The sequence below is a fragment of the Adelges cooleyi genome, unplaced genomic scaffold (genome assembly GCF_023614345.1).
Source record: "Adelges cooleyi isolate 19-005CV unplaced genomic scaffold, UGA_ACOO_1.1 ACOO_flye_CR_arks_rails_tigmint_CR_PRNA_23, whole genome shotgun sequence".
NCBI lineage: Eukaryota > Metazoa > Arthropoda > Insecta > Hemiptera > Adelgidae > Adelges > Adelges cooleyi.
In genome coordinates, this window is record NW_026095893.1 from 9827026 (window position 1) to 9848480 (window position 21455).

General features: G+C 27.7%; 1 protein-coding gene across 2 annotated transcripts in view; it reads left to right on the forward strand.

Annotated features, from left to right (window-relative positions):
* Positions 1–21455, forward strand: part of LOC126835864 (5-hydroxytryptamine receptor 1-like) — a 152152-nt gene that overhangs the window by 67973 nt on the left and 62724 nt on the right. Inside the window, exon 2 of one of the 2 annotated variants that reach the window (XM_050568710.1) lies at positions 15404–15501. The exons of the other annotated variant lie outside the window; for it this stretch is intronic. The gene's annotated coding sequence lies outside the window, so the exon portion shown is untranslated. The remainder of the gene's footprint in view (positions 1–15403; positions 15502–21455) is intronic. 2 annotated transcript variants of the gene reach the window in all.

Sequence of the window (21455 nt, forward strand, 5' to 3'; positions counted from 1 at the left end):
TGTGTTGTTATAAAATCCTACATTGAGACGTAAATTCCTCTTTCTCTCATATGGGTTTCGGCAAGACCATTAGACTGATAATAAATTCTGGTAACGGCCAATTCTTCTTCTGTCAATGTCATCAATTTTGCAGTGCACTTTATTATTATATAGGGATACAATGACCCAGGTGAAGGTTTCGGAGAGAAAAAGTAAAATAATAAGTAGTTGGAACCCATTAACTTTGTCATAATTTCGACGTTCAATGGTTTTGTTTTTCCTAATGTAATACTCTAATAATCACAAAGTACTTACCAACTACTTTAGTAAAATTGTATTTAAATTATTTAAGACCTAAGTTTTGCTTAATTACTATTACAATAAATTTTAGGTACAATGAACATTTACCTAATATAAAATGTATTTACCTATGTATAATATATACATACAAGCATGAATGGTTGTATATAATTCCAAGAGACTAAACTTGAGGATAAATATTTTACTGAGAACTAAATTGATGATATTGTTTAATGAATTTATCTTTGATGTTAAACTGAGAGGTATTATAGTTTGTTACAGCGATGGGTTTTCTATTTTTTTTTTATATTTGAATCTATGATTAAAAAACCAACGATCAAATTCTTCATATTATATAATATCGTAATTTACTTCTTAGTAAGATTAAATTATAAAAATTAGTTGTATAATCTTAACAAAATTATAAACATCTACTTATACAATATGCTCGTAAATACATTTACGGCATGGCATTAGCCGTACAGTCAAATTTTGATAAAAACATTAATATTGATAATACATTTAGTTTATAACATTGCGTACATTAAATAAATGTATTCAGTAAATTTAAAATGCGAAGAATAAAAACTAACGTTGTTTTCTGAATTCGAGGAAATCCATAAAAGTTGTATTGTATAAAGTTTAATTTGTTATTTCATATTCAATACTTAAATAATGTACATACTTACTAAATATGTTTGTAGAAACTTGGGAATTTCTTGTATCTGTTTGTTTATATTTTAGAGATTTGTTAATGAATAATATATTTTATTTTCTTTGAAATATTATGTCTGATTTACTCTCGTTTTCTTCTTTAAGTCGATTGTTACTAGAATTTAAAAGACTTATTCATACCATCCAAAATTATATTTATTTGTATACAATTATTAAACAAGTTGCTTATTAAATTTATAACAGTACACTAAAACTTTAATAAAATATAATCCATGAACAATCATAAATATAAAATAAAAAAGAATAGAATAGTTGAAATATTTTAATCTATAACATCTTAAATTAAGTTTGTAATTTATTACTCAACTTTATATTTAATTTTATTACTAACTGTGATATGAATTGAGATAATATGCCATAATAAATATTATTAATAGTGCAATTATTTAGGTTTATACTTGTATCGAAATACCTTAATAAAATAAAAATTACGAGTCCTGTAAATGCACAAAATAATGGAATATTTAAAATAATAATTGTATGGTGTTTACCTATAATGTTTACTAATAAAACTAAAATGCATACATTTTTTAATGGAAAGGCTTTAATGGACATCATTGTTAATGCTTTCATTTTACATATTGTGGTGGCCAAAAAAGTGTGTGTAGAAACTCCATATTTACGTTATTATTGGACTACAAGTTTATTTTACTCAATATTTACTTATCATAAAATATTAAACAATAGTATTCGTTTAAAAGCACTTTTTAAAAGAACATTTCAGTGCATTTCGCAATTTAATTGTGTAGGATGAAATTATAAAAACGTAGAAGAATGGGGATTTTAAAAATAATTATAATATCCATTGTGTATAATTTCAATGTACTCATATTATCTATTGGGGATGTTTAGATGAAAGGCGTAAAGTGACATTTCAATATTTTGTAGTAAGGTATATTGTGAATACAATATGAGTACACACAATACAAAAATTGTATACACTTTCTGTGGACAGATTATTTTTTATAACTTGTAATTAAAAACACTTAAGAAGTTCAATAATTTTAAAAGTAATAATTTAAATAATGTTACCTACTAAACAAATAATATTATTTTGTCCATTCAATCGCCTTTTATTTTCAAAAAATTGTCTTCGATAACGCAAGCTTATGTGAAAATAGTTGCAAACTGATAAAACAAAATAATTGAATGATAATTGATGATATTAAAGATTTTCCAAAATGTACCGCAGTATATTATAGGAAACCTTAAATTTTAGCTTCGATACAAATCTGAGAGGAAATTATTTAGACAATGATAAAGATTTTTAAAATTCATTACTTAAGCAACAATCGTTTTACAACATGTACGTCTCTCTAATGCGTACATGTTCATGAGTTCTGAACAGAAATGTTATGCTCAAAAATTTGACGTGTCACCTGTTCATCTCACAGTATTACATTTTTAGTATGGACGATCAAAACACGTAGATAGTCGCAATTTACCTAACACGCTAGTGAGTTAAACGATATATTATTATTATAACTCATGGTATTTCGGGTTTTTTTTTTATTTCAAACGTACACAATAGTTCTAAAATAAAGTACCATTAAACCCCAAGTCCGGTGTTGCACATGGGCCACGGGCAGACCGCAAAAAGAAGAAAAATGACATTCACGAGGAAACGCACCAATACCCAAGCGAGAGTGATTTCATATTTTGACGTTTTTTTTTGTATTGTTTTTTTTTAGACTGTTGCCTCTCGGAGGGATTCGGTTACCGAGACAAACCCCTACATGACGATACGCACATCAAATACACAGTCTGTTTAGTACAATTAATAAACTCATACACGAGAAATGTTGTTTTAAATAATTGTTTGGTTCTTAAAATCAATTTTATACTTAGACATTTATTTATTAAAATGTTAACCCTCGGCAATATAATACTGTAGAGTGTAGGTACTCAAATAATTACACCTCCTTATTTATTTTCATCATAACTAAAAATATGTCGATAGAATCATCAGTTTTATAGAAATAGTAGAGCATATTTTAACTACTGTACTACTGTTTTTTTTTAATAATATAAAAATGAAGAAATAAAAAACATCATAAAATGACCTTTAAAAAGTATTATTCTTTATTATAAATAAAATCTATAAAAGTAGAAACAACAAAGTAATAATCATTTTTGGCGTAAAAATCAAACTATATGGCCCCACGCCACAATGGACAGTATTTTGTCTTATTCAATCATTATAACTTATAAAAACAGTTCCTTATTGATCGATTTCGCACTAGACAGCAAATAATTCATACAACTTTTTACTTTGTGTACTGTAAAGTTTTAAAAATAAACAACATTTTTTACGATATTTGATCATAAACATTCACGCTTAGCAGTCAGTCTTTAGGTATGACGTAATATGATTACAAAATATATTATCATTTTAAGAAAATTATTAGAAGTATAAGAAAATATTATTATAGCGCCCGACATTTCTGTTTTTTGTTAAAATATGCCTTAGGTACAGGCAACGGAGATTCGATTTCCAGCATTCAAATTGTATACGTCATAATAAGAGTTTAATATACTAAAATAAAGTTAAAAATGGAACCCCTATAGTATGCGGACCCTAACAATATTCATACACTTTTATTTTACCTAGAAGAAGTTACCGCTGTTCAATCATTAAACTCCTACATATCTGTTCAACCGAGTAATATTTTTGAATTTTTTATTTTAAGTGCTTAAAAACTATAATATAATATAATACGTGTTATATAGGACGCTTTACAAGTAGGTACGTTGACATATTTGGTTTTTTTTCAATCTAACACATAGTTCAATAGTATAAAAAACAAAAATAATAGAAAGTGTCTGAGAAGTTGTACCATTTTTAGTTGTAAAGCAAATCTGTTGAATCCAAAAAAAATATTATTACATAGCTAATTTTCGGTCTTGCCTATATGGCTAAGAAAGCGCCTCATGATGATCATCAAGTTTAAGATCGTCCTTTTTACATTCACTTGTAGACAGTGCGACACGGTAACTGAGCTTCAATACCTAGATCATTTACATATCTTTGGTTACGTTTATACGTTTAGTAACTAAATTGTTTGCTCGGTTCTCTAAAGACGCAATTTCATGCCACAAGAGCTCTTTCAACCACCTAACTCCAGTGCCATTCTGTCGCTGACTAATGTCATTGTAGTTGTTTTAAATTTCTAATAATAGTCCATCGTGACAGCTATACTTTGAATCATGATTATTATAATTATGAAGAAATTCCTAAGCGAATATTTATATTAATGTTAACTTCACTTTGTTATTTTTTCCTGTAAATCCAATTTTCTAGTGTTATTTATGGCACATCAACCACTCGATTGTCACCAGTACATGATTTATCACTTGTTTTTACGCACATCACACAAATGGTAACGAGCGGAACCAAGCTGGTTTTTGGACGGCCGCCAGTCTCGGACAAGTCTTTGATAAGAGTGTCGCCGAACATGACCTAACTCCATACAAAAGTATCCAGTTTGCGCTTTGTACGCGGCCCGTGTAAATTATACATTCCGTTTTTGACTTCAGACGAATGTAGAAACACGGTTCCGGAAATAAACGCATCGCATGATATTATATTTCTGTATAAACAGAAGAAGGGTTCGTTTTAGATATCTACCATTATTATTTGTATAATCAGCTGACAGCTTGTTCATTACACGTGTGTGTAAGTAGTGTAACCGCTAGCCACACGTCAGCGATTGACACAATTAAAATCTGGCGAGTATTTTTTTTTTTTTATACCTATGTATTTACCAGTAATTGTTATTGGTTAAATATTATAAATTGGAATATTTGATAATAGTGATTTTTTGGCATAAGTGAAAATAACCGAATATGTTTAAATTTGGGAAAATGTTGTTCTCATTTCACAGTTGTGAATGCAGCATGTTTGAAATCACACGAAATAGAAATGGAATTAAGGCCTGGTTGTAACTTTTGAAGCATGTTATACAACTTTTCAAATGTCTTAGATTTTTTACTTTGAAAATAGAGCGTTTTCAATCTTTGCTTACTCTATTGATCGAAGTATATTTTAAACTACCAATCATTTTTAGCACTAATGTAAAAATGATTAAAAAAACTTAAAATTTGCAACTTTTTAAATATAAGTAATTAATTGACTAAAAATAGTTTTTAAATTTTCACTACGATCTATGTTGCCTTGAACATTTTATAAAGACGTTTTTCAAAACTTCGAAGTATTCTTATAAACGTAGGTAGTAGAAAAGTGACTTTTCTGGATATTCCAGAAATTATTTATATAAATGTCAATTGATGAGTATCGCTTGAATTCTAGTCAGAATAATGTATTTAACACAACTAAGATTGCGCTGCAAATGTTTTGAAAATGGCAAGGTTGGATTACTTTGATAGAAGGCGTAATTGTTAATGATTTTATAAAAATTACATAATTAAAAATAGGGATGTTTTAATCGAAAATTGTACAGATATTGAGTAACAAAAAATGTTCTTCTTTATATTTTATCACTGAGTACATAAACTGAATTCTTAATCTTATAGAACGTTAATATTTGTATTCTATATACTTAAAAGTGACCAAAATTATAAAATTTACGAAAAAGTTCTCAGAATTAGTTGCTATTAAGTGATATAATTTCATACACGATACAACAACAAAAATATTACTGTAAATTATGGAAATGTAATGTTTATAATCGGTGTATATTTTATTGCTAGAATTTTTTTATTTTTAAAACGATTTACGTTATAAATGATTATACCATGTAACAAAAATACTATGTACAAGCAACGCGTAGACGTTCATATTTAATATGCGGATATAACTTCCGCAACAGTGAAGCATACTAATATTTTATGTGTATAAACAGCTATTTCCATTTTAGACTGAGTTGTAACTTTCAGAACTAAAACTTAAAACTATTTCTACATGTATATTGATCAATACTTACTTTTTTTATATACTATATTTGTTACTATATTTGAATATTTCTTTTATAGTACATAATTGAGAAATAACTGATACACATAATAATTTTATAGAATGTATTTAGTTTAAAATTCAGAATCTCTAAAGTACCTATAGTAAATGCAATAAAAAAGTACTAAGTACGCCTGATTTTAACTTTAAACAGATTATTTTAAATATAGTATTTATTGATGTGTTGCTGATTAAAACATAGAAAAAATGTTTGCCTATATATCCTTAATTATATTTTGTTCGGAGATTAATTGTATTTACCAACATATAGTAAATATGTACAATGTGACAATATGTAACAGTTTTCTTAGAGTTGAAAAAATATAATACCCTCTAATAATACAGCATACTATGAAGTTGATAAAAAATATAGTCATAAAACACGTGTAAATGTCTTTACAAACAATTGTATGGGAAATTAATGTGTAAACCAAAATCCGTTTGTAACGTAGCCTACTATAAAATATAAATAGTTAAATAATTATTATATATATTAACTACGTAAATATTACTTGAATAATATCAGTACACTACATGTATATTTATAAAAATAAAATAGTTTTTGTACACTTCTATATAATTAGTGTTAGGCCCACGTGGCCTTGTCCTTCAGTAATAACCTTCCTTTAAAAAAACCCAATTTATTTTAATTTTTTTACTTTTATTTGATTTTTTTATGAACATGATATACAAACATGATATATAATATAAATCTGTTGATCGTTTTTAATAGAATGTTTTTCATTTCATATTCCTCTTAAAATTAACAACTATACAGTCCTCTATATTAGTACTTCTATATACCAGTTACGAAGGTTTACATTATATTATTATATCGATAAAATTAAGCTTTTTCTTTGTGATGCATATATTTATATTATTTTCAACAGAATAAATTAGGCGAATAATATATAATACGGGACAAATAGCTTATGTTGATTTTCTAAGCTATTTAAATATTAACGCTATACATAAATTGACCGAAAACGTAGCATGAATTATGCTAAAATAAATTTTAATTTGGCCCTGGTATGTATTGTGCTTGACCGACTAATTTAGCTATACTATATATAGTTTAGAATGATTTAAAACAATATTGGATTATTGTACCAGACATTATTGTCATTAAATTATGATATGTGCGTTTTAAATGTTAATACATTTAAATGAGAAACGACGATACCCAGAATGAACCCAATTACTTTAACGCATGTATCTTAATTATTAAAGCGAGTAAATGTATAATTTACATTTACTGTACAGTTGAAAACAACTGTTAATACTGATAATACTGTCATCTATGACTAAAAAATTATAGCCTTTTTTTTCATTTTAATGTAACTACTTTTCTATTGGAAAAAGTATCGAAAACAAAAATTATAATAATATTGTTGTAGTTTATCTTATTCCCAATATTATGATATTTACTTTCGAAATATGGTGTTAACAGCAAGTTTTGAGAATCGAATGGTTATAACATTTTTTTATGTATTTAACATTATGGTGTTTGGGTTAGTTAAAGAAATAGTGACCAAATAAAAAAAAATTGGAGAGAGTGGTAAGATTTCATTGGCCAACTATTTATATGTGATTAAGCAAAGAAAAAAGAGGTACTTTAAATTTATATAAAATCACACGACACACATAATATAGTTAAAAATGCTAGTACAGTGGGATCGGTGCATAGTAGGAACGGAGAGGTTACAGGTCTACAGGAATCATTATAACTGAAAGTAATAAAATCACTTTTAAGTATACGCTTCGATGAAAATCTGTGGATAGTATTTGTCAGAGAGTGATAAATTACGGTTAAAGTGTAATTTATCCCTATTTTTTGGTTTTCCAATAAAAAAAGAGTTTACATTAGGAAAACAAAACAGGCTGAATTTTAACAAAATTAATGTAAAATGGATCAGATAAAATTTATGATATGAATAATGTAGTTGTAGTATTATACTACATGGTCTATGTGTATGATGCTTTAAAACCCGATAAAAAAAGGGTTTTCTGATTTTAAGGATAAAAGATTGTATGTTTTCAAATTTTACCTGCACAGTTAATGAACTAACTTCAAATATAAAAATGCTCAAGTGGGTACGGACAAATAAAAATGTAAAATACATACCTCTATGTACTGGTTTAAAAAAGTATAGTCTTCTGTTCTATGTAAAACTAACCATGTGGTATATTTTTCTCGATCCCCACACAAATGTTCTCAATACGGTTTAGTATTTAGTAAATAAATACAATTATACACAAAATATATTTTTGATTTTTATGTTGCTAAAAAAATATTATAAAAATTATTTGAATGGAAACTAAAATGCCGATATTTGATAATATAAATGAAACCAATAGGTAAGGCTTACAAATTTTAGCATAAACTGATAGAAGTAAATATTTAAAATCTTTATATTTCCGAAACCCTAATAAGAATTTAAAAAAATGTCGAAAACTTCACATATTATATAAATTTTGTAATCTTAACCTTTTGTCCGTTGGGTTAGATAATATTACAATGGCCTTATGCGAAACGTTCTAAATTTATATTTTCAAACCCTTATCTGGGTTTTGAAATCCATTTCGGAACTAAAATCAAGACTTAAGGTAGAGTTCCTTTTCTGAAGTTAATAGCTCTAATAGTTCTTCTATTTGTTCCAGGACTAATACAGATAAGGAACTTTTAAAATGATTAGTCCCGGAACAAATTTAGGAACGGAATTTTTGAAACATTTAGTTATAAGATAAATACAGCAAAGAATACTTACATTTTATAATATAATAATAAAATTAATTCCAAAACAAAGAATCTTACCACCCCACACTAAAAAAACATAATTTTTTAAATTTTGCAACCATTTTTTGTCTAAAAATGTTTGAAACTTTCACATTTTATAAACAATAAAGAAATTTTGTGCTACTAATTTAATGACAATATCCAGTGAAATTAATTAGAGTGAAATAAGGTGTAACCGCCTTCCACGACAAATATAATATTATAATATAAATAAGTAATATCAAATTACATTTTACAATGTCGTATTATACTATGTTAACGATATAATGACGGCTGTTTGACGCATAAAAATATTATAAAGCTGTCTAAATGTCTCAACAAATATATTGAATAAATTCAAATCGAATGAACACATTGGATTTCACTGTCGATATTGTGTCAATTTAAAAACGAATGTGGTGAACTTGATCTGCTTAAACAGCTTTTGAGAACAATGATGATTGTTGTTTTTCTGCAACGTTTTTATTTTGAAATAATCTTGATAATAATTATTGTTTGGAAAATTTACATTTAACTAAAATAATAACAAATAAAATATATGTATGTACAGGGTGGTTATTTCTATGATCTACACAAATTAATAATTTATTATATAATTTATGAGCAGTATTCCTTTTACAAAGTTATAAAATGTGCATACATAAATGTATTATATGGTGTGCATTGTATATGCGCCTGCGATCAATTAAAATTAAACTGTTAAAGAATGAATTTAAAAAAATGTATTGGTTTAAAAAAGAGAAATATATTCTGTATATTAATTATTATTATTTATTATTAGGAATTTTTAAAAGTGTTGATAGAATTATTAATATATTATTCTATTTTACCGAAACTAATGAAATTATAGTTATTGCGTTGTATCGGTAACCAAACTAGGATCATTTTGGCAGAAGTGTCGACTTCCTTCAAACCTACGCTGTACACAAGCTAATAATAATATTATTATATTTGCATTTGTATGCGATTCAAAAAAGATACCGAATAAAATATTTAGATAAAGATCAGAATTGAACGCGTCCCATATTTGTACACTATGCACCTGTTATACTAACGGCTTTTGGCGGTGACCTTCGCACCCTCGTTGGCTAACTGTAAAGCGCATGTACTCAAAACCCTAATCTGATGAACCTCATTTGAATTTTAATTAAACTCTACCACTCCATTGTAGGTCCATAACGTTTGGCGATACTCGTTTTTTAATAAAGCCATCATCGACGTATTTGGCATTTTTATCTCCCTCTTTATTTATCCGTTATACCAATCGAATATTGTAAAGATAGAAATTGAGCATATCGATCCAGTGAGCAACAAGTAGAAAACAAAGTCTGAATTCACGCACTTAGTCGTTATTGTTCTAAAATAACTCGAAATGGCAGTTCATCGATTCTCGACCATCGCACATTTAAACGTCCGTTTGTTTTTACTGGTTTATTAACTGGTTAATCTACCAATTCATAATAAACCGGTATAATTTTTTGGTTCAAAACAAAATGTGTATGCTAAACAGCTTCATAACAATAGCAAACTTGACATAACGGTTCACAAAACTTATGATGGTAGTCGTTAAAACAAGTTTGACACAGTTTTTATCGAATTTCACTCAAAATGGTTAAATAAATATTCTTCTACAAATTCATGAATTTGCGTTCTTTCATTTGCGTTTGCTTACAGTAATCGACCCAACTTTTACGGCTTAAGTATGGACTATTTTACTTTCCAAGACAAAAACCTTTATATTCTTTAATACATTATAGATTAATCAAATATTGGCCAAAACTGTGCTTTTTACATTTTTGAAAAAAGTTATGGAAATACTCTTAATAAATTAAAAGACGTGATATATCATTGGGTGTAACTTAATATTAATTATTTTATTACCTATTTATAATTGGGTATAAAATAGACTATACTTAAGACACAAATTAAGTCAAATAATACTATTATTCAGATATATGTGAGGTCAGAACTTTTGAAGTGCAGTCTATTTACGCAAATAATTGACATAGCACATTCCACTAGCGCCGTCGTTATAAAGGACGCTTATATTACATGGTTCCTCAGAATAATTAAAAAGTCCGACCCAATTTCAAAAGACAAATCAGAAAGAATAAAAAGCAAAAAGGTGATGCCTTCAAACAAAGGTTTCAATGCAATCGAAAAGACCAACAAAATTTACTTAAGAAAACCCGTTGTTAAATAAAAACGTAGTAATGAAACGTAGTAAAAAAGAACGATTAAATAAAAAACATGTAATAGCCAGAACGTTTCAAAAATTCAAAATTAAATTAAAAACTCGAACAAATTGTTGTGTCTAAAATATACAATTAAATGCAAAAGGCAAAAAAGAATGTCAAGAATAGATAAAAGTTTAATTGAGAGCTATGAAGAAATTAGAATAAAAATGTCAAACATACCAATAATTCAATACTTTACCATTGTTATTATACATTGCTGTTAAACAAGATGGATTAGATATTTGTTTTTTTATTTTAATTATATTTAATTATTTTTACCCAACTGCAGAAGAAAGAGATCAATAAAATGTTAAGTGTATGAATGATCCCATTTTCCGATTAAACTACTGATCCGATTTTAATGAAACAAAAACTAAAACAATCTGGGAATTCCGGAAATTGTTTTAGCTAGGTTTAATTATTTTGAAAATAAGTATAGTTCCAAAAATTCAAAAACTAGTTCATGTATTTTACAAGGCTACTTAAAAAGACTGGAATTTTTAATCGAAACAATGATCGCCTAATGTAGTATAACACAAATATTAACTAAAATGGTTCAAACTTTAAGTAAATTAAGTCAAAAACATAAAATTGAATGAAGTGAGTGAACAAATAGAGGATGTTAAACTGTCAAAGCGATGAGAGGTATTGTTAATAACTGTTACTAATTTACAAGTGTTTTCCTTGCAATCGGTATTTTATCTTACTGATTTACTGTTAGAGATTATACCTAATAAGTATTTTTGGTGTAGATTGTCATTAAACAGTTTTTATACTCACAACTCACTACAATTATCCCCTTTCTTTTAGAACTCGAGAGAACATCTATTAGTTTAATAGTTTGTAAAAGAGGAATTAATTTTATTTTTATTATAAAACAACAGTCTTAGAGTTATTTTAGCTTCGATGCAAAGCGAGAAGGTATTGGTTTTACTCTGATGTGGGCTTTTTTTTTCGCTGTATACACTGTAACTTTTTTAATACTAGACCAATTCCTTCGAATAGCAACTTTATAAATCACAAATTTTGTCTAGTTTGTACTTTGGGGGGTAAAAGTTGAAAAAGTTTAAGTCTTCACAGACGAAAGTTGAAAAAACAAAAATAAACCGTACGAGTTTTTAAGTTAGAACTTTTACTGGCTATAGTATCGAGAAAAAGAGTCGGATCGAGTTGAAATGTATGAGAAATAGGGGGGGGGGGGTACAAGTTTTTTTGGTTTTCGGGGTTTTTAGCCGTAATTTTAAAACTTTTGGGTTGAAAATTTGCCAGTAGTTGGAACTCATATGTATCCATAACATATTAAGCGGGTGAAAAATTCGGCACAACGGTTTTTTTTTAATTGCCGGAAAACCGTGTTTTCGCACATTGCGTATATTTTAACAAAAACACCTAAAATATTTAAAAAAAATTGATCAAATCATTAAAACAATTTTATTTATATCTATGCAGAATGATACTATTAGGTTTTGTGCTCAAGTACCACTTTTGACTTAAAGTTTACACAAATTCAACTTTTTTTTTTTTTTTTTAACTAAAAACCCAGTGTACCAGATATGAGAAACGAACAGACACTAAAAACTATCAGTTGGTAACGTCTATCCGTGTTAGATTAGGTTAGGGCCCAATGATCGGTATCATAATATTGTGTTTATTACATGATATCACAGGCGACTAAATCGTGTGACTGATTATAGTAGACACTCGATTTATTGGGAAAAAAACCTGTCCGTGTACTTATTAAGGTACTTAATGATTCTGATACGACAAAACCACTGTCGTTATCTCGTTATTTTATAGCCTGCGTTATATAACCTTACCGAAGGTTAACTATGAGTATTTAATGTCCAACTACCTGCAAATAATGAAGAGGACTGTTGTTTTTTGGATTCAGATTAAGTGTTGGTTTTTATGCAGTATATGCAGTATACCGCCTCAAAATGTTTTTTTTATTACACAATTTTTTTAAAGGAAAACTTATGTTTTGTATATTGTTATACTGTTATTCATTTAAAGAGATTCACGCTTGATTGTTTAAATTGTCTAATATTAGATAATCTGCTTCGTGCTAATTTTATTTTTTTAGTTTATCAACTTGTAGCTCTAATTTTGTAAAAAATATTTCATTATTTTATTACTATGTACTATTACTATTAAGATAAATTTTAATAATAATTAAGTCATAAATGATAATACTTTATTTTATGACTAGATCAAATCTCGTGTACATTTAACATCATGATACTGCTCCTATGCTATTATTAAAAAAACACAATTTTTAAAATCTCCATAAAAGGTTATTGTTAAATAACAGGCAACAGCCGACTGCAAGTGGCTATACACGTTAGTAATATTTAACTAATAAGTAATAAATGTAGGTAAAATTTATTGTTTTCTCCATCACAGTACCAGTATACGATTTATTTTAATTTAAATGTAAGAAAATCGATTTTTCTTTAGAAAATAACAAGAAATTAATATACAGGATGAGGCAGTAAAACGGCGATTTTCTAATGTATTTAAATGGTAAAAACCCGTTTCACTATCCCACCCTTTACATTTTAAGGATCTATGAAAAGGTTTTTTTAGTTGCATTTTATTTTGTACATTGTCAATCTAGTAAAATAGAAGTATAATATAGTTTTGAAATAATATAATCTGTGAAGTATAAATAGTTTGTTTGAGATTGCTCTAATGGAAGTATATAATACATAAATATTAATTTTATTGAGTATAAGCGATTATATTTTAAACTATGGAGTACAAACGATTGAAACATGAATCGTCGACCATTCCAACAAAATATAACAAGACATTGTATATGTGTTATTTGGTCCACTAAGTTTTTGCAAAAAAAAAAAAACCAGTACAGTGGGGTCGAGGCATAGTGGGGACAGAGCGTAGTTGGGTCGGGGCATATTGGGGACGGGGAGGTCACAGGTTTACAGGAATTTTTAAATCTGAAAGTGATAAAATCACTTTCGAAAAAACGCTTCGATGCAAATCGGTAGTTAGTATTTTCAAGCCAGTACAGTCCAAACCAAGCACAGTATAAACCAGCAAAGTTAGAAAGTTTTAAATGAAGGTTCTGTATTTACAAATGAGCATCAAAGCGTTTATTTGAAAGCGATTTTATCCGAGAGGACTAGTACAGTAGAGTATTGGCATAATGTAATCAAAGCAATGAGGAAACGGAGTGGTCACAGGTCTACAAGAATTATTATAAATAAAAGTGATAAAATTGAATAAAATCGCTTTCAAATAAACGCTTTGATGCTCATTTGTAAATACAGAACCTTCATTTAAAACTTTCTAACTTTGCTGGTTTATACTGTGCTTGGTTTGGACTGTACTGGCTTGAAAATACTAACTACCGATTTGCATCGAAGCGTTTTTTCGAAAGTGATTTTATCACTTTCAGATTTAAAAATTCCTGTAAACCTGTGACCTCCCCGTCCCCAATATGCCCCGACCCAACTATGCTCCGTCCCCACTATGCCCCGACCCCACTGTACTGGTTTTTTTTTTTTGAAATTAACTATTTAAAAAAACAAAATATAAATATAATTTTTCTAATAGATTCTAACTTTATTTTATTATCTTTAAAATATGTTTGGAATAATAGTTCCCTAACAGTAGAATATTAATGGGCGTTCTTAAGACGGTTGGGAACGGTCTAAAGCAGACTATAAGTTTTTTAATGTCCAAGTTCAAAGCGCCCATATATGAGGCTCATAACGCCAGAAAAGCATAACCCGCAAACAATTTAACTATATTTTCTTACATTAAACCTTTTATAATAATATAATATTTCAAAATCAGACTTGCCCAAACTAAAAACTATAAAGTTGATCCAGTAAATGGCAGAACTTATTATTTTTGGAATTGACATTTAAACAATGATAATTAAACTCTATAGCTGGCTTTTTACCGAACTCGTAGTTTTGTGGGTTAAGCTTTTCTGACACTTTGTATGCCATACAGTCTGAATAACTTTTGTCATGTTGGGTTTGTTGTAATTATTTCATTTCTGCCATACGCTTTAGTGACTTCACACGCTAGCATTCCTTCAGTTTAATCTGTAGATTAATGAAATTACATTTTCACTAACAAGTGAATTGTAATGTAAAAGTGAAAGTGCTTTTAGTAGAAAGAGGAATTTTATTTTTTAACAAAGAATTTAGGGAAATTATTTTTATGGAGAAAACCCATAGCATGTAAATAAAAGTAAAATAATTAAGAATTTAAACTTCACTTACGTAGTAGATAAGGCATTATAAATATAATTTATCTAATTTAATTTCTGCCAGTGATTATATAAAGTTAAAACCTCATATACTTTATAAACAAGTTGTGAACATAATTATGTTTTTTTTTATTTTGCAGGATTTTCATTGATTCATTCAGACATTCAGTTCAGCTATTATTGGAATAATTTGATATACCTAAGAAACTATTCACCATGTAGAGCTACAACTAATTAGGCAAGTACATTTACATGTTGTCTAATTGAAAAGAAGGAAATAACTACAATAATATTGATAACGATTTACGGGTATTATGCGAGAAAAACTGTATCCAAATAAAATATTATTTGAGTAGTTTTAAAACCAAATTAGGTATTAGGCGCTTAAAATAACAGTGTTGTAAAATATAAATTAATGATTCAATTTTAGTAGTGGCTAAAACGGAAATTAGGTGAGCACCGCTCCACCACTATATTAACGATGAGTTAAAAACCTTTCATGATTCTACTGTTTATAATTGTTTATTATTATATTAATAAAACTATATACCGTCAACACAATACAATGTTGTTAGAATAATATTTAAAGTAAGTATATTATTTTCAAATAATTGTTCGAATTTAAATTTTTTCAACTCTGTTTTCAATATTTTTGTTTCATTCATACATATATACTCACTAAACACATATAATATAGTTTCACGTTGTTAATTAGTTCTTGTTTTTAAAGTTATGGAAATTCTAGACAAAGATAAAATAAGTTAAAATAAAACAAATCATGTGACTGTAATTATATATTTATACCTCAAGTTTTACTGAAACATAATTGTTTATAATTGTTAACACATAAAAAATATGATTTTGTCCTTATAGAATATTGTGAAATAGTCCACTAATTAATTAATTTTGAATAGTCCGGTGACGTGAACGTTATATTATCGTTCATAATTATCAACATTATTACAATATTGTAATGAACATGTTAAAATATCAACAGCTCCAGTTTTTTTATTACCTAATTTTTATTTATTTTTTATTTTTATTATCACATTTAGTTTTGGTGATGTGTTACTCTCTAGTATTTGTTTATTTTTTTGCACTTAGCAATTAGCACGTTCAATTTATATAATGCACAATTGTGTTTTACATTTGCCGAAGCTGTACCCAACGAATCTTGGATATCGATACACATAACAGAAAGATATTTGACAAAAACTAATTTTACGGGTAAAAAGTAAAAAGGTCAAAGACTACAAGGGATTGTCTTAACAGCAATAGAGTTCTTAAACGAAACAAAAGGACAATTATAAAAAATATAGTATCAAACTTGTTGGATAAAGCACTTGAAGCCACAATTGTAAAAAATGTCGTGAGAGCAAGTAAACCGCCTAAACAGTTGAATCTTGCGAAGCTGCTAAATAAAAATGTTGAAGATGCTGGGTCGTCTATAGAAGATAAGGTTGTTACTTTAGATAAAACGAATATACTTTCTAGTTGTGGAAAGGTAATAGAAAAACATAAAAAAAAGGAATTGTACGAAGTTAGTGAAAATGCTGACTCAAAAAAATAAGAAAAAAACTAAGAGTTAAAACAAAAAAAAAATCAATGAATAAAAAGCATCAAAGTATTCACAAAAACGGAAACCAAAAAGAACAAAATCCTTTAAAATAAAAAATTCTACATTCAACAAAAACTGAGTTTAATAATCTCAAAAAATTGAAAAACAATGATTCGAAAAAAATGTATTCAAAAGAAAAAAAAACATTTAAATCTGAAATAACAAAAGAATTTAAATCAGATAGCTCTGTGAAATATACATCAAAGATTAAAAAAAAAAACTAGAGCAGTCAAGAGTCTCAACAAATTTGAAATCAAGAATTTAAAACAAGTTAACTTGTAGGGAAAAATAGGTTTCAATATTCACAAAAACAAAAATTTTAAATGACAAAAGAACTTAAACTAGAAAATTGTACAGAATATAGGTCAAATACTCAAAAAATTAATAAATCACAGAGTTCCCCCAATCTCGATATCATGAATTTAATAAATTATAAATAAACGAAAATACATCAAATTGTAACAACAAGTGTTAACGAAGTTCAAACGATGTTTGCAAAGAAATTTATGGCAACCAGTAAGGAAATAAGGGAATTTAAAGTTATTAGAAAATATTTTTCTACACATTCATGCACATTTCAATAAACAAAAAAAGAAGGTAAAAAATCATTAAGCGTAATGACTCAAAATGAATATGAAATTAAAAACTCAAAAGGGCGTAGAGGACCAAAACTAACGAACTATAAGGAAATGATGGAGTTAAAAAAATCCAAAAAATTTTATTATACAACAACAAAGCTGACGGAACGTCCAGAAACCACTACCTTTAAGTGGTTTAGTCTTGGATATAAGACTGTTAAAGAATATATGGAACTAAAGAAATTGAAACAAATCAAAAACCGTTATCGAGGAAAATATTTAGAAAAACCAACCAGTATATCTGAGTAACAATTATAATAATTCAATTTCTATGAATTCTGTAAAGATTGAATCAACAAATTCAAAAAAAATAATGCCAAACAACAAATTGGTAACACATCTGGAAAAAATAAATTCGAATTATTTTGATGAAAGAAGACCTGGTAAATATTATCCAAAAACCCATTTCATAATAAATCAAAAAATATAACTTAATATCACAATATAAGTTTACATACAGAATAACAACTAAATGTTAGGGGACGTAGCGACAATATATGAATTGCTTTTTGTTAAAAGGGCATATGTTACATTTTTTGTTAATTTTTTTTTGCAACTTTCAACCAGTATAAACTTAAATAAATATTTTTACAGTATCAAAATTTGGTATAATTATCGAGTACCATGCATGTCATAATACACATAAAACAAATTATTTACTAAATTACCACATTTTTGAAAGTTATGCAATTTTTTATCATTTTCCAAAAGTTTACCTGTTGAAACATGTGCCCTTTTAACAAACAGCGATTGATATGGACTATCGATTATGAGTTTTATCGCAAAACGTTTTTTTTTTATACTTTTACGGTGTATTTAGAATTTTAAATTTGAAGTTGTTATCGGTCGGTTCATATATTTAGCTCTTTTTGTTTAATTATTTACATGAAATGCGTGTACATATTACTGGCTGCCATTCCAAAGTTCCTCATTAATTACCATACCTATAAGACTAAATACATTTTATTAATAATTGTAAAACAAATGATAGTAAAGTAAAAGTGTGCTATTTTTAATTAACCTAATGATTTAATATCTTACATTTTAGCTATATGACTTCAGTAGCCCATTTCAAATGCAAGTAGACCTACGAAAATCCATAATCCATACATAAAATGTTAGCTTAAACTAGCTTGATACAAAATGGGGTTCCAGCATTTGTTTTGCAATAAGCCCCACGTTTCTCCCTCCCTATCTAAATTTTAGTTACTAATTTATTGCAAACAAACTCTATGCACAGAATTGTATTTTTGTAATATAAAACAATTAATGACGGCACTATATTTTTTAGTTTTTAATAAAAATAGTTTTTTATAAAAAAACAAAACTATACATATGAGCTGGTATAATAATATAGCTGAATCCAACTATCATATAATGCAAATGTTGCTTAGTTTTCTAAAAGTGATTGCTATATTAATATTCTACTTCATAGTATATTCAGAAGGACAATATTATTGTACCTAATTCATAAGCATGAATATTATTCCCTACTGCATTTTATGTAGATATTGATTACATAAAAACGGTTTAAAGTGATTTTTTTTAAATATAATAATCGATATTCTAATATAAATTGCATATTTATACCATCTAGCCACCATGTTGTATTCAAATGTTTTGGCCTTTGGGGACCACTGGTAAGTTAGGGTACCAAAATCTATATTTTGTCTTAAGCTTCCCGCCATTGACGTTGTTGTATAAAAATATGTATACCGAGATGTCACAATAATTATTGTTTTCATACAATTTTTTCTATTTTTTATATAGCACTAAACACATTGTTTTTAACTATACATTTAATTGTTAATATAATAATTGGTTATGAAGTAGAAACCCGGTTTAATAAGTAGGCATATAGGCAGTAATCGTATTTATCGTCTTTCGAAAATTATGTTGATATTATTATTGTTATTATTATGTAAATCATGTTATTGCAAACGTTACATAGTCAATATATTACTGTCAGTAATTGTGCTTGATAAATCGTTTGTTCACTTAAGTGTTACTAGGATGATCATTCTCAATAATAGTTACACTCGTTTTACGTTCGGCGGTGACGATTATATTATTATTATATAATAATACAGAGTGATGAAACTTTTTTTTTAATGTAAGTAAAAAAGGCGGAAAACCATTCCGCGCCTCACAGTTTTGTTTACTGGATAAAAAAAAAGTTACAACCAATCGCTTTACCTGAACACCGCCCCACTTACTCGTACATTGCTGCCTTTTGCATGACGATAGCAGAAGTGCTCCCGTTTTCCGGTTTCTGAGGAAATGATGGTGGTACCATACGCATTCGCAAACTAACTAGTCATCTACATAATTAATGAATTTTATTTTCATGCCGCTATGCGTAAACGTTTAACGTGTAGATCCACTGTTATGTTTTTACTTACTGTTTTATCGTTCGATAGGTTTTACAGTTTACTTAATATCAACCGAAGACTTTGTCAATAAAGTTCCTAAAAATCATAAGCAATTTTGAAAAACAAACCCTTTAACCCGAAGTCATATTATAATAGCGCTGTATCGCTCTAGTGTTCTGTATGATCGTGGTGATATTTGTCTGTTTATTGTGAACACTCTACTTTCTCTGTATAGAAGTGGTAATTGTAAATTTTAAAGGAGAATGATTAGACAAACACATATTTTTTTTTTTTACTAAATTAGGTATATTAAGTTTTTGAAGCTATATGCCTCTAACAAATTTATTGTAAGATAACTAAATATTATTGATCTGTACTCAATTGAAGTATTATTTATTTAACTGAAAAATAATATTACATTCGTTTTTTTCACGTATTACGTCTTTACTCTCCAATCGGGGTTCTGGCGGTATAGATTTGGCAGTTTTAATTTATTATTACATATTTTGTACAATAAGTTAATGTATCTTGTTTTCTATATATAATAGGTAAAGTATACTGGTGTTTTTCTAACTGATTCTTGATAAACAACGCGTAGTGTTTAAATTTTGCCTATTTTATCCTATCCGATTCCATAGAAATAATAAATACTCGTATACACACAAATATATATATATACTAGGGCTTAAGAAATAGATGTTCTGCATCTAACAGAAATTTGTCAATTACGAGTGATTGATCGACTCGGTATTTTTCAATACCCAATGCCAACCTGCTTTCAGAGAACTCCATAGCAAATAAATGTTCGTAAAAACTGTTGACATTGCTATTAGAGCTCTTGACCGGTTACTTGGACTTGTTTTACAAGTATAATATAAATTTTACGAATATTAGTGAAAGTATAGGTAAGATTCACGAACTTAAACAAATCGAATAAATCAGGATTTCTGAAGTATCCGTATTCGTTGGATAATCTGTATTTTTTATTGTTTATATAATTTACATTAAATATTCAAACATCTACCACAAAATATTTATTTAAAACAATACATATTTAACTTCGATATAAAACATTTCAATCCAAAAACATCATAACCTGGATAATCCATTAAATCCGTATAATCCAGCCCATCACTAATGCGGACATGTGTGGAAATAATTTCGGAATTAATGTATAAAACCACGTATAAGTAAATTATTAGAATCTAAGGTAAATTGAGTTTAATATTTTATTTATAAGGTAGGTATTAGTATTTTGGAATGTGGTATTTGTAGGTATATGTTAATAGTTCATCGTCCATAAATGATAAAAGATAAATTACCACTATTAGTAGCTTCTCTGTGCTTTACATCGTAAGCGTTGCCAAAATTAGACTTTGTGTAATGAACAGCGTTTGTTGAACATTCACCTCTGTCCTCCACGTTAGCGGAAGTTCTTTGTATATGTTCCCATAATAGATAGGGAAAACGTCATGATATTTCCATGTAGAATATTACGCGTTATACATTTAATCCAAACGAGCTCTATTCGAAGTCTACTTAGAATATATACATAATATGCTTT